This window comes from Triticum aestivum, chromosome 5B (genome assembly GCF_018294505.1).
Source record: "Triticum aestivum cultivar Chinese Spring chromosome 5B, IWGSC CS RefSeq v2.1, whole genome shotgun sequence".
Classification (NCBI taxonomy): Eukaryota; Viridiplantae; Streptophyta; class Magnoliopsida; order Poales; family Poaceae; genus Triticum; species Triticum aestivum.
The window spans coordinates 449,362,835-449,378,891 of NC_057807.1; positions in this window are offsets into that span (position 1 = coordinate 449,362,835).

Consider the following 16,057-nt stretch of genomic DNA (forward strand, 5'->3'; position numbering starts at 1 on the left):
TTTGTATAGTAAAACGGGGCAAGACTCTCTCGTTGTGTGGTGTGAATAGTTTTATTTTTTTTGTTTTCTTTTTGGTTGAGGGAAGTGTGAATCGACTTGGTACGTACAAGTACAATATTACTACACGTTAGGCTTGTCCGTAAAATTCAACCCGCATCTTGTTATATCCCGAAAGTTCAGATATCGTGCTCTCAAAACTGGTGCCTTCACAACCCGCGCCTTGCTATCCCGAAATTACAACGCGCGCGAAAACCCCCTCCAGCTTCCAAATCCCGACACGTGAAATGCCCCTTCTAACCCTGAGCCAAAAGGGTCGCTAGTTCAAATAGGTGGGGGGTACTTTTGTAACACACCCTACATTTTGGACAAGTGTGTCCCTAAGTCATGCTTCGCCCCCTCCCATCGCGCCCTTTTCGCCATTCAAAATCCCAGGCCGCCATAACCTCTCCGCTCTAGCCGCGAAACCCCACCCTCCTCTGTCTGCCACGTCACCGCTGCCCAGCCAGAGCCTCTTCCCCGACGACGTCATCCACCGCAATAGCTCGACGTGCCTCGTCCACCTTCCCGGATGAGGATCCGTCGTCCATCTCGTCGTCCCGTTGGTTCAGCCGCCCCGTCCTCCACCTCCAAGGAGTTGCTCCGACGATCGCCTCGTCTATCGCGGCTACTCCATCCTCACAGCGCCGCCTTAACCTGCTCCATCGGAACCGCAGCATCCTCACTGACTCCTCGGACGAAGCCGAGGCCTACTCGGCGCCACCAAAGAGGTTGTACACTCATTGCATCGCACCTTCTCCTTAACTCAACCTCCCGGCACCGACGGTGCTCCATCCAGCACCCCCATGGAGCGGCTACCTTGAAGCCGGCGCCGCGGGCGACATCTCCACGGCAGCTCTCCCCCAGTGCGAGGCCCCTTCGGTGGCGGCGTCCATACCAGCCGGATCTGCTGCTGCTGCTTCGGCTCTCGCTCGCGCTGCTGCTGCTACTCCGGCTCTCGCTCCATCGCTCGCTCGCCCAGCTGCTGTTGTTGCTCTCCCCCTCGCTCGTGCTGCTGCTTTGCTCCGATTAAGCCACACTTCAGTCGATTGAACCGACTTTTGGGTCAGTCGATTTTCAGGGGTTGGGGGGCTCGCCGGAGTTAAAGAAGAACCACCCGCAGCGGGGACGGGGGCTCGCCGGAGAGGTACCCCACTATCTATCTTAGGGTTCAGGGCGGGGGCGGGGGCCTAGAGGGCTGGTCGGCGCGGCAGTGGCGAGTTGTTTCGAGGTGGCGAGGCGGCGCTGGGGCCGGCGGTTCGGCTAGTGGTGGCTGGCGGCTCAGGAGGGGTGCAGGTTGAAGATAAACTACAGGCCCTCCCTAAACTACATGTCAAGTGCCTCTCTGCTACCATTGCGTTCAGTTTCGACAGTAGCATTCAGATTCCACAGAAAATTTCAGTTTCGACAGTTAAGTTCAGAGTCAACAGTTTTTACCTCATCTGTTGTAGTCAGGTGGTTTTGGTGATGTTAATTTTACATCCATTTTACATCATCTACTGGATATGCTATTAGAATCCCACTTGAGATTGATGATGTCTGTCTTGTGCTGCTTCAGCCTTGACATCTTATGGCTCACCAGAGCTGCTCCAATGACAGAACGATCCATCACAATAGAGCAGTGCCCTGGACAGCGTCTACAGATTCCTCATATCTTCCTCCACACCTCCGACAGCCACCTCTGCCTCAACTGCTTCAGCGACCAACCCAATGATGTTGAGGTCGACACGGCTACGGCAAAGAGGTTGTACACTTGTTGCATCACTTATTACTATACATTCATGTCGATCCATTAGGGCTATTTTGGTTCAATGGAAAAACGTCGATCCACTGGTTGTTACCATCACTCTAAATTTCTGCATGCTCTCCTTACATAATCTCACCATATTTTTTTCGTATGCATGTCAGATATTGTACACAGTCATGCTGAACATGTAGAGAAAAAGAGAAGAGTTTTGCACGGCAATATAATGTCATGCAGACATCGCTCCATGGTGGGTTCAATGGCAAACCCTCTCCACCCATCTCCAGATTGTAATCCAGAGGAAGATATCTGTTCTGAGGCGGATTCAGACGCCGCTGACCACTCCTATTTACCCCCCAAGGTGTTTGCTCTACCTTGGCATGATGATGTTAGTCATATCATGCATATGTTGCCTTGCAGTGCCTACTTTTGACATCATATATGTCATCTTCTTAGTTTAGACATGTTCTGTAATGCCACCTATTTAGTTTCTATATCATATATGGGAATTATGCAGTCTCATGTCTTTAGCCAGCCATAATATATGTGAAATGTGTAATGCCATCCTGTTTAACCAGGCATCATATATTTGAATGATATCTTGCCCATCCTTTTCTTCATTACATTTCCATTTGTCGGTAATGTTTGTACATTAAACTACTCTTTCTGCGAATCAGCCATTTGGGTGGGAGATGGAAAATCTGGAGTGAAAACAAGGCCTTCAGAGCAGACAGTGCTAACTGTTGAAGCAGATCTCTTGTTGGGTCCCGATAGCTCCTCAGAGATGGATTCAGAGACAGATGACCAGTCCTATTCCCCCACTGAGGTGTATGCTCTAACTTGGCACGGTTATACTGCTCATATCATGCCTGCGGTGTCTTGCATTGCATAGTTTAGACATCATATACACAATATTCAACACCATGTTCTTAGTTCAGACATCATATCGAATGCCCTCTGTTTAGCATATAAATCACATATGTGAATTAAATGATGCGATCCTAATTACTTAGATAACATGTAGGTGAATTATGTCATGCGATCCTATTTAGTTATTCATCGTATCTTTGAATTATGTTATGCTATGCTATCCAGTTTAGATAGACATCATATATGTGAAATTATGTCATGCTATCCGTTTTAGTTAAACAATATACATGTGAATTATTTCATGCCCTCTTTTTTCCACACTATCTATTGCATCTATCTCTCATACAATGTATGTACATTCAACTATGTTTCTTTTTTATCGGCCATTTGAATTGGAGCGGGTGATGCCAGTATCTAGCGGACTAAAAACATGGTCTTCAAATAAAGCAGTGCTACCTCTTGGTGGATATAGCACCCCGGTTGTACATGCACAAGAACCAGCCCTACCACACATAACCCAAACTCGCATATTGTACCCCTACTGCGATGGACAGAGAACCAGCTTCACCCAATCTAACCCCAACCCCAGCCGATAGTAACACAGTTCCTATTGACACAGCACCATCTCCACCACAGAGCTCCCAAACAAGAGTAGTTAGTAAGGCAGCTCCAGTGCCCAAAGGGCCAGTACTATCACGGCGAACCCCAACTCCACCAGTTAGTACGCCTATACCTGTGGAGGAAGCACAACCAGCTAGTCGTAGTTTAGCATCTATCGCATTTGATGTTGTTAAATCGTATGTGCGTATCTTCCCATCTTGGAAATATTATAGTGAAGATGAAGGAAAATGCCAGTTGCAGGTGTTTGTCCAGGAGTTATGTGTAAGTAATGTTATTCATGGCAATTACTTTGCTTCGTCCCATACATCCTACCTCCATGATGGTTATAATATAGCGAATTTTTCCATTTTTCTCTATAGAGAAGGACCGATTTGGAAACTCGGGATGAGGTAACCTGTGGTAATACCTCTGCTATCTTCAAGAATGCTTGGTGGCAGTATTGGAATTACCTGAAGAAAACGTACTTCACCGGCAAAGAAACTCATCAAATTCCCTTACGTTCTCCTGAGACACATTTACTGGACGATGACTGGGAACGCCTTGTTCTGTACTGGTCCCGAACCAAGAATGTGGTAAGGTCTATGTATTATATTCTTGCGTCTTACTGTACTCTGTTCATGTAGAACAAGTGCCTAAACCTGAAGAACAAGTGTTCTAATTTAAGATTCCATTGCTATCATAGTTCAAAAAAGCGCTAGGCGTTAATTGTGCGTTTTGCCACCACCTTGTGCTTTACTGACCAAAGCGCATGCTTATGCGCAGTTATGCACAGATTATGCGTAGTTATGTGCAATGCGTTTTGCCAACGCCTAGAGCCTAGGCGCGCTTAAGCGCTCGCTTAGGCGCGCCTTTTTTAACTATGATTGCTTTGCTCTTGTATCACTATATTTACTCATACAAACTTATTTTTAAATTGAAGGATCCAATCGAAACGCCAATGGCACAGTAGGTATGTTCATGCATGTTTCTTTAACAGGTTTGCTCTTATCAATAGCTCTGTTGATTTCAATTTCAATTGTGTATACAGTTAACTTTCATATCATGCACATTACTAGCATCACAATAGAGCCAATAGTGTTGTTGTACATGTAGACCCGTGGTACCCATCTGAAATCTTGTTGTGCCGTGTAGTTTCCCACACTTTGTATTCTTTCACTGCTACTTTGTCTTGAACTATATGATTTGAACCGTGTCTCTATTTTGATTTGGCAAGACTGCTGTGACCATAGGACATAGATATATGTTTGTTTGATGCTTTTATTATGTACTAGTACTTGGCAATAGAAGACTTGGTAGTTTAATCCTGTCCACCTTACTACTGAACTGGTTCACCGAAATGAGTTTCATATACTAGTACATGCTAAACTTGTTATGTGTCTGCTTGTTTCTTCTTTTAGAATGCTGACAGAATATTGGGGAAGAGTGCCTTATTAAGCAATGGTAAATGAAGTAATGCAGATAAGGTTCAGGATAGTGACACATCCTTGTTGGTCTCCAACAAAGCTGATAAAACAGCTAAGGAAGACTATCTTGAAGACAGTGAGACAACCCCAAAGTCATGTCTTGGTTTAGTGTTCGAGTTACTGGCCACTACCGCTTGCACAAGCTATTCAAACTCACTGTCTAAATCAGTTCGGTTTCTTGAGTCTCAACTACAAGATGAAAGACATCGATCAGCTGTGCTGCGACAAGAAGCGGAAGGACTGCGGAAGTCCCTCGAGCATTCAGATGCATACTTTCTGGTGCAACAGAAAGCGTTGGAGGATTTTAGCGCCAAACAAGACAAAGCTAATCAGCTTGCTAAGCTTATTGCCAGCATGGTGGATACCCAGGATAACGTTTCTTAAGCTCTTCTGAAGTTGTTTCAGTTATGCTCTTGTTTTGCTGTCGCGTTTATTTGCACTGGTGGCCAATTTTGACGGCCAGTGTATGCAATGTGCTGCTTTGTTCCCTATATTTGCACTGGTAGCGAACTTTGATGCCCAGTGGATGTAATATGTGTAATAGCGGTAATAGGCTAGCGTTAATTGCTTGCTTATTTATTTCTTTATTGTCTTGTTTTGTTGTTTGCTTGTAGTCACTGCAGTTCTTTTTCTGTGTTTTTCTAGTGGCCACAATAGCCTATTTTTGGTAACTAGGCCAAAATAATCATGGCAACACACGGACTGTTGTAACCATGGGCCTCCTGCAGGTCGTATGATCTATGGGCCTTCTTCCGGCCGTAGGATCCATCGGCCTTCTATACGGGCCTTAGGGTCCATGGGCCTTCTACGGTCCGTAGGGTCCATGGGCCTTCTACGGGCCATACAATCCATGGGCCTTCTATGGGCCGTACGATCCATGGGCCTTCCATGGGTCGTACTATCCATGGGCCTCATACGGGCCGTAGGATCCATGGGCCTTCTACGGGGCATATCATCATTTCGCCAATCATGGGTCGTACTATTCGTGGACCATAACGGGCCGTTAATAGGCCGTATTTCATAACTCTATGAAAACAGCCCAACGGGTTTTTTTGACATGAAGATGTCCCAACGTATTAATGGTCCGCAAACGGGCCGACTGTAACGACGGGCTGAATTTGGCCCACAAGCAGAAAATGACAGTAACGGGCCGTATGTAACCGAATGCTGCAATTGAGCCCAAGAATCAATGGGCCCTGAGAAGGCCGAAAGATAACTTGGGATGGAAACGGCCCAATGGAATAACGGGCCGTTAATGGGTATAACGTGATACACTGTTCATTACGGGCCAGTTTCACCATGGGTCATTAATGGGCCAAGAGTTACAAAGGGCCTCATATGGGCCGAAAGAAGTCATGGGCCACACATGGGAGGGGAGTTAAAACGGTCTGGAATCATATTGGACGGCCCAGATGACGCTACTAGGCCTAATTCGGATAGGGCGTAACGGGCCCTGGGTTAGCGGGCTGTAAATGGGCTATATGCGAATAGGCCGTTAATAGGCTTTCCGTGGGCCAGCCCGCCACCTTTTAACCAAGTCAAATGGGTCGGCCTTTTCACAGGAATGGGCCTCTGTTGGGCCGTGCCGCGTGTCGCCGTATCATAGGCGCCTTCGGTCCAATGAGCGGATGACATCTGTCCTAGCGGTGAGCCGACACGTGTTTCCTCCAGCCAATGATAATTTTACACGTGGAAAATCCCCATTTGTCGGGGCCGTTAACGGGTTATCGGATCCAAAATCTGACCCGATAGCTTAACGGTGTTCCGTTACGGTGGATGCCACGTGTCGGTCACCCTTGACAAAAGCACTTCTGTGACGCGCGATTTATCGTCATGGAAGTGGACACTTCCGTGATGATAATTTTGTTAATGTCATGGAACACTTCTACGACAGCACAGGTATGACTATCAAGATTCTGTCATAAATTTGTCATGGATGTACATGCATGACAAAAAACGCGACCTACTATGACAAACACGTATCATCACGGAAGTGTATTTTTTTGTAGTGTTATACTTTTGGGATTAGTGTTGAACCTAAATAAATGTTATTTGGTGTTTGCATTGAGCATGAATATGATTAGATCATGTTAATTGTAATACGGTTATTCACTTAAGACAGAGAATAATTGTTATTTTGTTTACATGAATAAAACCTTCTATGGTGATACACCCAATGTTGATGGTTTATTGAATCTCGATCGTGGTAATACACATATTCATAGTATTGATGCCAAAAGATGCAAAGTTGATGATGATAGTGCAACTTATTTGTGGCACTGCTGTTTGGGTCATATCGGCGTAAAGCGCATGAAGAAACTCCATGCTGATTGCTACCTCTTGAGCACTGCGTTTGTTTTCCCTTGAAGAGGAAATGGTGATGCAGAAAAGTAGCGTAAGTATTTCCTTCAATTTTTGAGAACCAAGGTATCAATCCAGTAGGAGGCTACACGCAAGTCCCTCGTACCTACAAAAACAAACAAGAACCTCGCAACCAACGCAATAAATGGGTTGTCAATCCCTTCACGGTCACTTGCAAAAGTGAGATCTGATAGAGATAATGAGATAAGATAAATATTTTTGGTATTTTTATGATATAGATTGGAAAGTAAAGATTGCAAAATAAAATAGATCGGAAACTTATATGATGGAAAATGGACCTGGGGGACATAGGTTTCACTAGTGGCTTCTCTCAAGATAGCATAAGTATTATGGTGGGTGAACAAATTACTATGGAGCAATTGATAGAAAAGTGCATAGTTATGAGAATATCTAGGCATGATCATGTATATAGGCATCACTTCCGCGACAAGTAGATCGAAATGATTCTGCATCTACTACTATTACTCCACATATCGACCGCTATCCAGCATGCATCTAGAGTATTAAGTTCATAAGAATAGAGTAACGCATTAGGCAAGATGACATAGAGGGATAAACTCAAACAATATGATATAAACCCCATCTTTTTATCCTCGATGGCAACAATACGATACGTGCCTTGTTGCACCTGTTGTCACTGGGAAAGGACACCACAAGAATGAACCCAAAGCTAAGCACTTCTCCCATTGCAAGAAAGATCAATCTAGTAGGCCAAACCAAACTGATAATTTGAAGAGACTTGCAAAGATAACCAATCATACATAAAAGAATTCAGAGGATATTCAAATATTTTGCATAGATAAACTTGATCATAAACCCACAATTCATTGGATCTCGACAAACACACCGCAAAAAGAGTTACATCAAATAGATCTCCAAGAAGACCGAGGAGAACATTGTATTGAGATTCAAAGAGAGAGAAGAAGCCATCTATCTAATAACTATGGACCCGAAGGTCTGTGGTAAACTACTCACAACTCATCGGAGAGGCCTTGGCGTTGATGTAGAAGTCCTCCGTGATCGATTCCCCCTCTGTTAGAGCGCCAAAAAAGGCTCCAAGATGGGATCTCATGCGAACAAAAGGTTGCGGCAGTGGAAATAGGGTTTCGTGGTGCTCCTGGATGTTTTCGGGGTATGTTGATATATATAGGCGAAGGAAGTCAGTCAAGGGAGCCAAGAGGGGCCCATGAGGGTGGAGGCGCCCCCACCCCCCTAGGGCGCGCCCTGGACCCTCATGGCTGCCTCGGTTGCTTCTTGACGTCCACTCCAAGTCTCCTGGATTGCGTTTGTTCGAAAAATAACTCTCCCGAATGTTTCATTCCGTTTGGACTCCGTTTGATATTCCTTTTCTGCGAAACAATGAAATAGGCACAAAAAAACAACAATTTGGGCTAGGCCTCCGGTTAATAGGTTAGTCCCAAAAATGATATAAAAGTGTTTAGTAAAGCCCATAAACATCCAAAACAGGTAATATAATAGCATGGAACAATCAAAAATTATAGATACGTTGGAGACATATCACTGATGGACTTTTGGAATCACTTGATTATGAATCGTGCCTTATGGGCAAGATGACCAAAACTCCATTCTCCAAAACAATGGAACGAGCTAATGACTTATTGGAAATAATACATACCGATGTATGCAGTCCGATGAATGTTGATGCTCGTGGCGTGTATCGTTATTTTCTGACCTTCACAGATGATTTAAGCAGATATGGATATATGTACTTAATGAAACACAAGTCTGAAACATTTGAAAAGTTCAAAGAATTTTAGAGTGAAGTGGAGAATCATCGTAACAAGAAAATAAAAGTTTCTATGATCTGATCGTGGAGGGGAATATTTGAGTTATGAGTTTGGCTTTCATTTAAAACAATGTGGAATAGTTTCATAGCTCACGCCACCTGGAACACCACAGCGTAATGGTGTGTCCGAATGTCGTAACTGCACTTTATTGGATATGTTCGATCTATGATGTCTCTTACTGATGTACCACTATTGTTTTGGGGTTATGCATTAGAGACAGCTACATTCACATTAAACAGGGCACCATCAAAATCCGTTGAGACGACGCCTTATGAACTGAGGTTTGGCAAGAAACCAAAGTTGTCATTTCTTAAAGTTTGGGGTTGTGATGCTTATGTGAAAAAGTTTCAACCTGATAAGCTCGAACCCAAATCGGAGAAGTGTGTCTTCATAGGATACCCAAAGGAAACTGTTGGGTACACCTTCTATCACAGATCCGAAGGCAAGATATTCATTGCTAAGAATGGATCCTTTCTAGAGAAGGAGTTTCTCTCGAACGAAGTGAGTGGGAGGAAAGTAGAACTTGATGAGGTAATTGTACTTTCTCCCTTATTGGAAATTAGTTCATCATATAAATCAGTTCCAGTGATTCCTACACCAATTAGTGAGGAAGCTAATGATGATGATCATGAAACTTCAGATCAAGTTACTACAGAACCTCGTAGGTCTTCCAGAGTATGGTCCGCACCAGAGTGGTACGGTAATCCTGTTTTGGAAGTCATGTTACTAGACCATGGTGAACCTACGAACTATGAGGAAGCGATGATGAGCCCAGATTCCGCGGAATGGCTGGAGGTCATGAAATCTGAGATTGGATCCATGTACGAGAACAAAGTGTGGACTTTGGTGGACTTGCCCGATGATCGGCAAGCCATTAAGAATAAATGGATCTTCAAGAGGAAGACATACACTGATAGTAGTGTTACTATCTACAAAGCTCGACTTGTCGCAAAAGGTTTTTGACAAGTTCAAGGAGTTGGCTACAATGAGACTTTGTCACCCGTAGCGATGCTTAAGTCTGTCCGAATCATGTTAGCAATTGCTGCATTTTATGATTATGAAATTTGGCAGATGGATGTCAAAACTGCATTCTTGAATGGATTTCTGGAAGAAGAGTTGTATATGATGCAACCAGAAGGTTTTGTCGATCCAAAGGGTGCTAAAAAAGTGTGCAAGCTCCAGTGATCCATTTATGGACTGGTGCAAGCCTCTCGGAGTTGGAATAAACGCTTTGATAGTGTGGTCAAAGGATATGGTTTTATACAGACTTTTGGAGAAGCCTGTATTTACAAGAAAGTGAGTGGGAGCTCTGTAGCATTTCTAATATTATATGTGGATGACATATTGATGATTGGAAACGATATAGCATTTTTGGATAGCATAAAGGGATGCTTGAATAAGAGTTTTTCAATGAAAGACCTCGGTGAAGCTGGTTATATATTGGGCATCAAGATCTATAGAGATAGATCAAGACGCTTGATAAGTTTTTTCAATGAACATACCTTGAAAAGTTTTTGAAAGAGTTCAAAATGGATCAGTCAAATAAGGAGTTCTTGTCTGTATAACAAGGTGTAAAGTTGACTAAGACTCAAAACCTGACCATAGCAGAAAATAGAAAGAGAATGAAAGTCACTCCCTATGCCTCAGCCATAGGTTCTATAAAGTATGCTATGCTGTGTACCAGACCTATTGTGTACCTTACCATGAGTTTGGCAAAGGGGTACAATAGTGATCTAGGAGTAGATCACTGGACAGCGGTCGAAATTATCCTTAGTGAGAACTAAGGAAATGTTTCTCGGTTATGGGGGTGATAAAGAGTTCGTCGTAAAGAGTTATGTCGATGCAAACTTTTACACCGATCTAGATGACTCTAAGTCTCAATCTAGATACATATTGAAAGTGGGAGCAATTAACTGGAGTAGCTCCATGCATAGCATTGTAGACATAGAATATTTGCAAAATATATACGGCTCTGAATGTGACAAACTCGTTGACTAAACTTTTCTCATGAGCAAAACATGATCACACCTTAGTACTCTTTGGGTGTTAATCACATAGCAATGTGAACTAGATTATTGAATCTAGTAAACCCTTTGGGTGTTGTTCACACGGCGGTGTCAACTATGGGTGTCAATCACATACAGATGTGAACTATTGGTGTTAAACCACATGGCGATGTGAACTAGATTATTGACTCTAGTGCAAGTGGGAGACTGAAGGAAACATGCCCTAGAGGCAATAATAAAGTTATTATTTATTTCCTTATTTCATGATAAATGTTTATTATTCATGCTAGAATTGTATTAATCAGAAACTTAGTACATGTGTGAATACATAGACAAAACATATTGTCCCTAGTATGCCTCTACTTGACTAGCTCGTTAATCAAAGATGGTTAAGTTTCCTAACCATTGACATGTGTTGTCATTTGATGAACGGTATCACATCATTAGGAGAATAATGTGATGGACAAGACCCATTCGTTAGCTTAGCATTATGATCGTTACAGTTTCATTGCTACTGCTTTCTTCATGACTTATACATGTTCCTCAGACTATGAGATTTTGCAACTCCCGAATACCGGAGGAACACCTTGTGTGCTATCAAATGTCACAACATAACTGGGTGATTATAAAGATGCTCTACAGGTGTCTCCGAAGGTGTTTGTTGGGTTGGCATAGATCGAGATTAGGATTTGTCACTCTGTGTTTTGGAGAGGTATCTCTGGGCCCTCTTGGTAATGCACATCACTATAAGCCTTGCAAGCAATGTGACTAATGAGTTAGTTGCGGGATGATGCATTACGAAACAAGTAAAGAGACTTGCCGATAACGAGATTGAACTAGGTATAATGATACCAACGATCGAATCTCGGGCAAGTAACATACCGATGACAAAGGGAACAATGTATGTTGTTATGCGGTTTGACTGATAAAGATCTTCGTAGAATATGTGGGAGCCAATATGAGCATACAGGTTCCGCTATTGGTTATTGACCGGAGATATGTCTCGGTCATGTATACATAGTTCTCAAACCCGTAGGGTCTGCACGCTTAACGTTAGATGACAATTTGTATTATGAGTTTATGTGATTTGATGACCGAAGCTTGTTTGGAGTCCCGGATGAGATGGTCGAGAGGTAAAGATCGATATATTTGAAGGTTATATTCGGACATCGGAAAGGTTCCGAGTGATTCGGGTATTTTCGGAGTACCGGAGAGTTACGGGAATTTGCTGGGGGAAGTAGTGGGCCTTAATGGGCCATACGGGAAAGGAGAGAAGGGCCTCAAGGGGTGGTCACGCGCCCCCCATGGGCTGGTCCGTATTGGACTAGGAGGGGGCGGCACCCCCCTCCTTCCTTCTCCCCTCTTCCTCCTTCCCTTCCTTCTCCTAGTTGGAATAGGAAAGGGGGGGCGAATCCTAGTTGGACCGAGAGTCCAAGTAGGACTCCCCCTTTCGCGCACCCCCTCTAGGCCGGCCTCCTCTTCCTCCCTCCTTTATATACGTGGGTAGGGGGCACCCCAAAGGCACACCAAGATTTGGCTTAGCCATGTGCGGTGCCCCCTCCACAGTTACACACCTTGGTCATATCGTCGTACTTCTTAGGCGAAGCCCTGCGCCGGTAACATCATCATCACCGTCGCCACGCCATCGTGCTGACGGAACTCACGCTCGTCCTCAACTAGATCAAGAGCACGAGGGACGTCATCAAGCTGAACGTGTGCTAAACGCGGAGGTGCCGTACGTTCGGTACTTGGATCGGTTAGATCTCGAAGACGTTCGACTACATCAACCGCGTTACTAAATGCTTCCGCTTTCAGTCTACAAGGGTATGTGGACACACTCTTCCCGCTCGTTGCTATGCATCACATAGATATATCTTGCATGATCGTAGGAATTTTTTTGAAATTACTGCGTTCCCCAACACTCACGATGCCAACCATCTTCATGGTCACACAAAACTCATCATGCAATCAGTGCTAAGCATAAAATTTTAGTGTGCAAGATTACTTAATCATGTTGATCCATGGTGTGACTTACTGACGAGCTATATCTGTAACCGAGGATGCGGCTATCGATAGATTTAATAAACACTCTGCAGAGGTTAGCACACTGTACCCACATCACGGAACCCATGGCCTCGCACTCTCATTTAGCTGGACCAATGGCATTCTGACAGAACCCTCCCATTGCCATGACACTCTCCCAGCCACTCCGACCAACTCCATTCTGGGCTAAGTCATGGGTGTCCCCGTGTCTACCAAAGACATCAACGGCCACCGTCGTGGCAAAACTCAAATGGTCCCAAACAGGGACAAGGTACCATATCAATAATGGCCACATAAGGTTATGTCTGCTTACCGGGCCATGGTATCGCACGCCCATACCTTCCCTCGTTTACCAACCAGAGGCATGACAACAGACCGAATAAAGGCCTTCCCATAAAGGCAAATGTGGTTGCATTGGGAAAAACTCGATTCAGTGGCACCATGACTCGATCAACAATATTTTCAAGTTGAATTAACATCAGGTTTAACTTCAAATGAAAATAACTCGAGTCACAATATGCCATGAACATGCAACTATTCGACATGCATCACATATCACTTTAAGTAAGCAGATCAACATCATCAAAGTTTTCTACTTGCACTAGTCATCACTAAACTTCACTGATTTTAATTCACTGGTTTTTAACACTCATCATTTTAGTTATGCCATTAACATATTAAAGTCAATAACTCACATATGAAAAATAATACTGATCATAACCAAATCATAACCACACAATCAAAACTAATTCTACTACCTCACACTAGTCCATGCATTCAAATACTACTGTAAACTAAGGATTTCAACCATGACAAAGTAACTAGCATGAGCAATATTCATTTAAAAAATTAAATGCATGAAATAACTCATATTCAAGTTGGAAAAATCATAAATATCTAAATGACACCATGCAAATGTTGGTGTGGCTTGCCTTAGTGCAGAGGAGGTTCACACTCCTCCTGGTTATCTTCAAGACAAGCTTCTCCCTCTGAAAACATTTAAAAACAGCAAAAGAAAATATCAAGAATCATTTTGAAATTCACCAGAAATTCTAGACAGCAGAGAAAATCTCTAATTTGGTGTGCTGCTAGAACTTTTCAATACAAACACAATGTAAAAAAGAATCAGTTCATTTGGACTTATGGTTTAAAAGTTATGGGTGGTCAAAGTTTCTGGTCAAAGTATTTGAATTAAATTTAAATAAAAGAATTCCAGGGGGTGACGTCGAAAGCGTATTATGCGAATACGCCTCCACTCGTACCGCTTCGGGCACGAGTGGAGAGGCTGACAGTGGGCCCTGCCTATCGGGTGTGGGGAGAGAGAGAGAGGGAAACGGAGGGGTGGCGGTGCTCCGTCGGAGCTCATGCCGGCGAGGAGGGCTCGTCGGCCGATCTGAGAGGGATAAAAAGCTAGAGGGGGTCACGGCGCACCTGCCTGTACCCGTGGCTCGTCGAGAGGTGGCTGGAGCAACTCAGAATCAACCTCCCAAGCGGCGGTTGTGGTCGGGTCTCGCCGGAGATGAAGAAGACGACGGAGGGAGGCGGTTCCAGGGGCTCCAACAGGGTCAGTAGGCACCAACGGAGAAATATTTCCAATGTATATACCCTATAGTAGGGGAATATTTCCCTTTTAGTGGGACGAAGAAATAGAATAGATATGGAGTAAAGAGGTTGGTCGAGTGACAATTTTATTTTCATGCTGGCTCTTCTCGTTGCTGTTTATAGACTGTCATGATGAAGCGTGTCGTTAGAGGTGGTTTTCGTGACCACATTGTGGTCGAAACCTTGATCTGGCTGGCCACAGGGAAGAAGGCGGCGAGGTACACGACGGCAATAACGTCGGTTATTCTCCTTGCGTAGGTGAACACACCGAGGGAGAAGGAGTCACAGTTTTTGTAGGAATTTTTTTGGCATTTCTTCTGGATAATGTTCACATGAATGCATAGTGTTGATTTAATGTTTTATTGTTCTGATTTATTCGGGTGTATTGCTCTTGGTTACAATTCAGGTTTTGTTTTGGCATATAACTCAGATGGAGCGCCAGCGCCGCGCACTGGAGGAGATTGCCGCGCGCCGCTGTGGGCGCGACGAAGGGGGCGTCGTCGTGCTTGAAGACAGCGAATACGTCACGCCGCCACCGGTCCGCCTGGGCGACCCCTGGCAAGGGTCCAGCAGCGTGAAGAAGGAGAAGGACGACGACGGCGGCGGCGACAACGGCGACTACGCCGCGTTCAACGAGTTCTCCAGCCTGTAGTCGCGGCGCTTTGTTTTTTTTAGTAAATTTCATGTTTTCTATGTAAAAAAATGTTGAACGCCGAAGTTTATGCCCTGTTCGCCCAAACTTTGTCATGTTTGCCGAATTTTAGCAATGATCATTATATTGCATGAACATGCCTTTTAAAATACATGAATATGTTTTAAACGAAATGAACGATTTATTGAATGGTACATTTTCTCCCGAAATACACAAACAATTGTTTACATTATGATTCTTTTTTAAAAAAACATGAACTTATTTTGAATTTTTTTAATTGTCATGGCCATTTTATTGAGTGGTACGAACATTTTTGTAGAGCCGCACGAACAAACTTTTACATTCCCATGAACATTTTTTTAATGTGTGATGAACATTTTTTAAAAGTAAGTAAAGTATTGTCTTCATATATACATTTAAAGGACTTCAAAATACTTCAAAATATAGCAAAAGACCCATCAAATATAACAAAATATAGTGGAATTACCAGGGTGTGTATATAAATAAACCATTGAAAAAAACAAGAAAAACTGTTCGACTAAGCTAGGTCACTGAAAGGCGCTGAACCTGGCCCATACAGGGGCTGGTGCACCGGCGGACAAAAAAGCGGACACGGGCGGTGCTCACCGAGACAGACTCTATTTACAACATGCTCTTTTCTGAAAAAGAAAATTACATCATGCTCAGAACGGAAGCCGAATAGGCTACATAATTTTGGACATAAAAAAGGGCCAAAACAGAAGAATAAAAAAGACAAGACTATCCAACTACTCCTTGGAGGCATATTTTTATAGAAAAAACTCTAAGCATCAGGGCACACCGTGACTCGA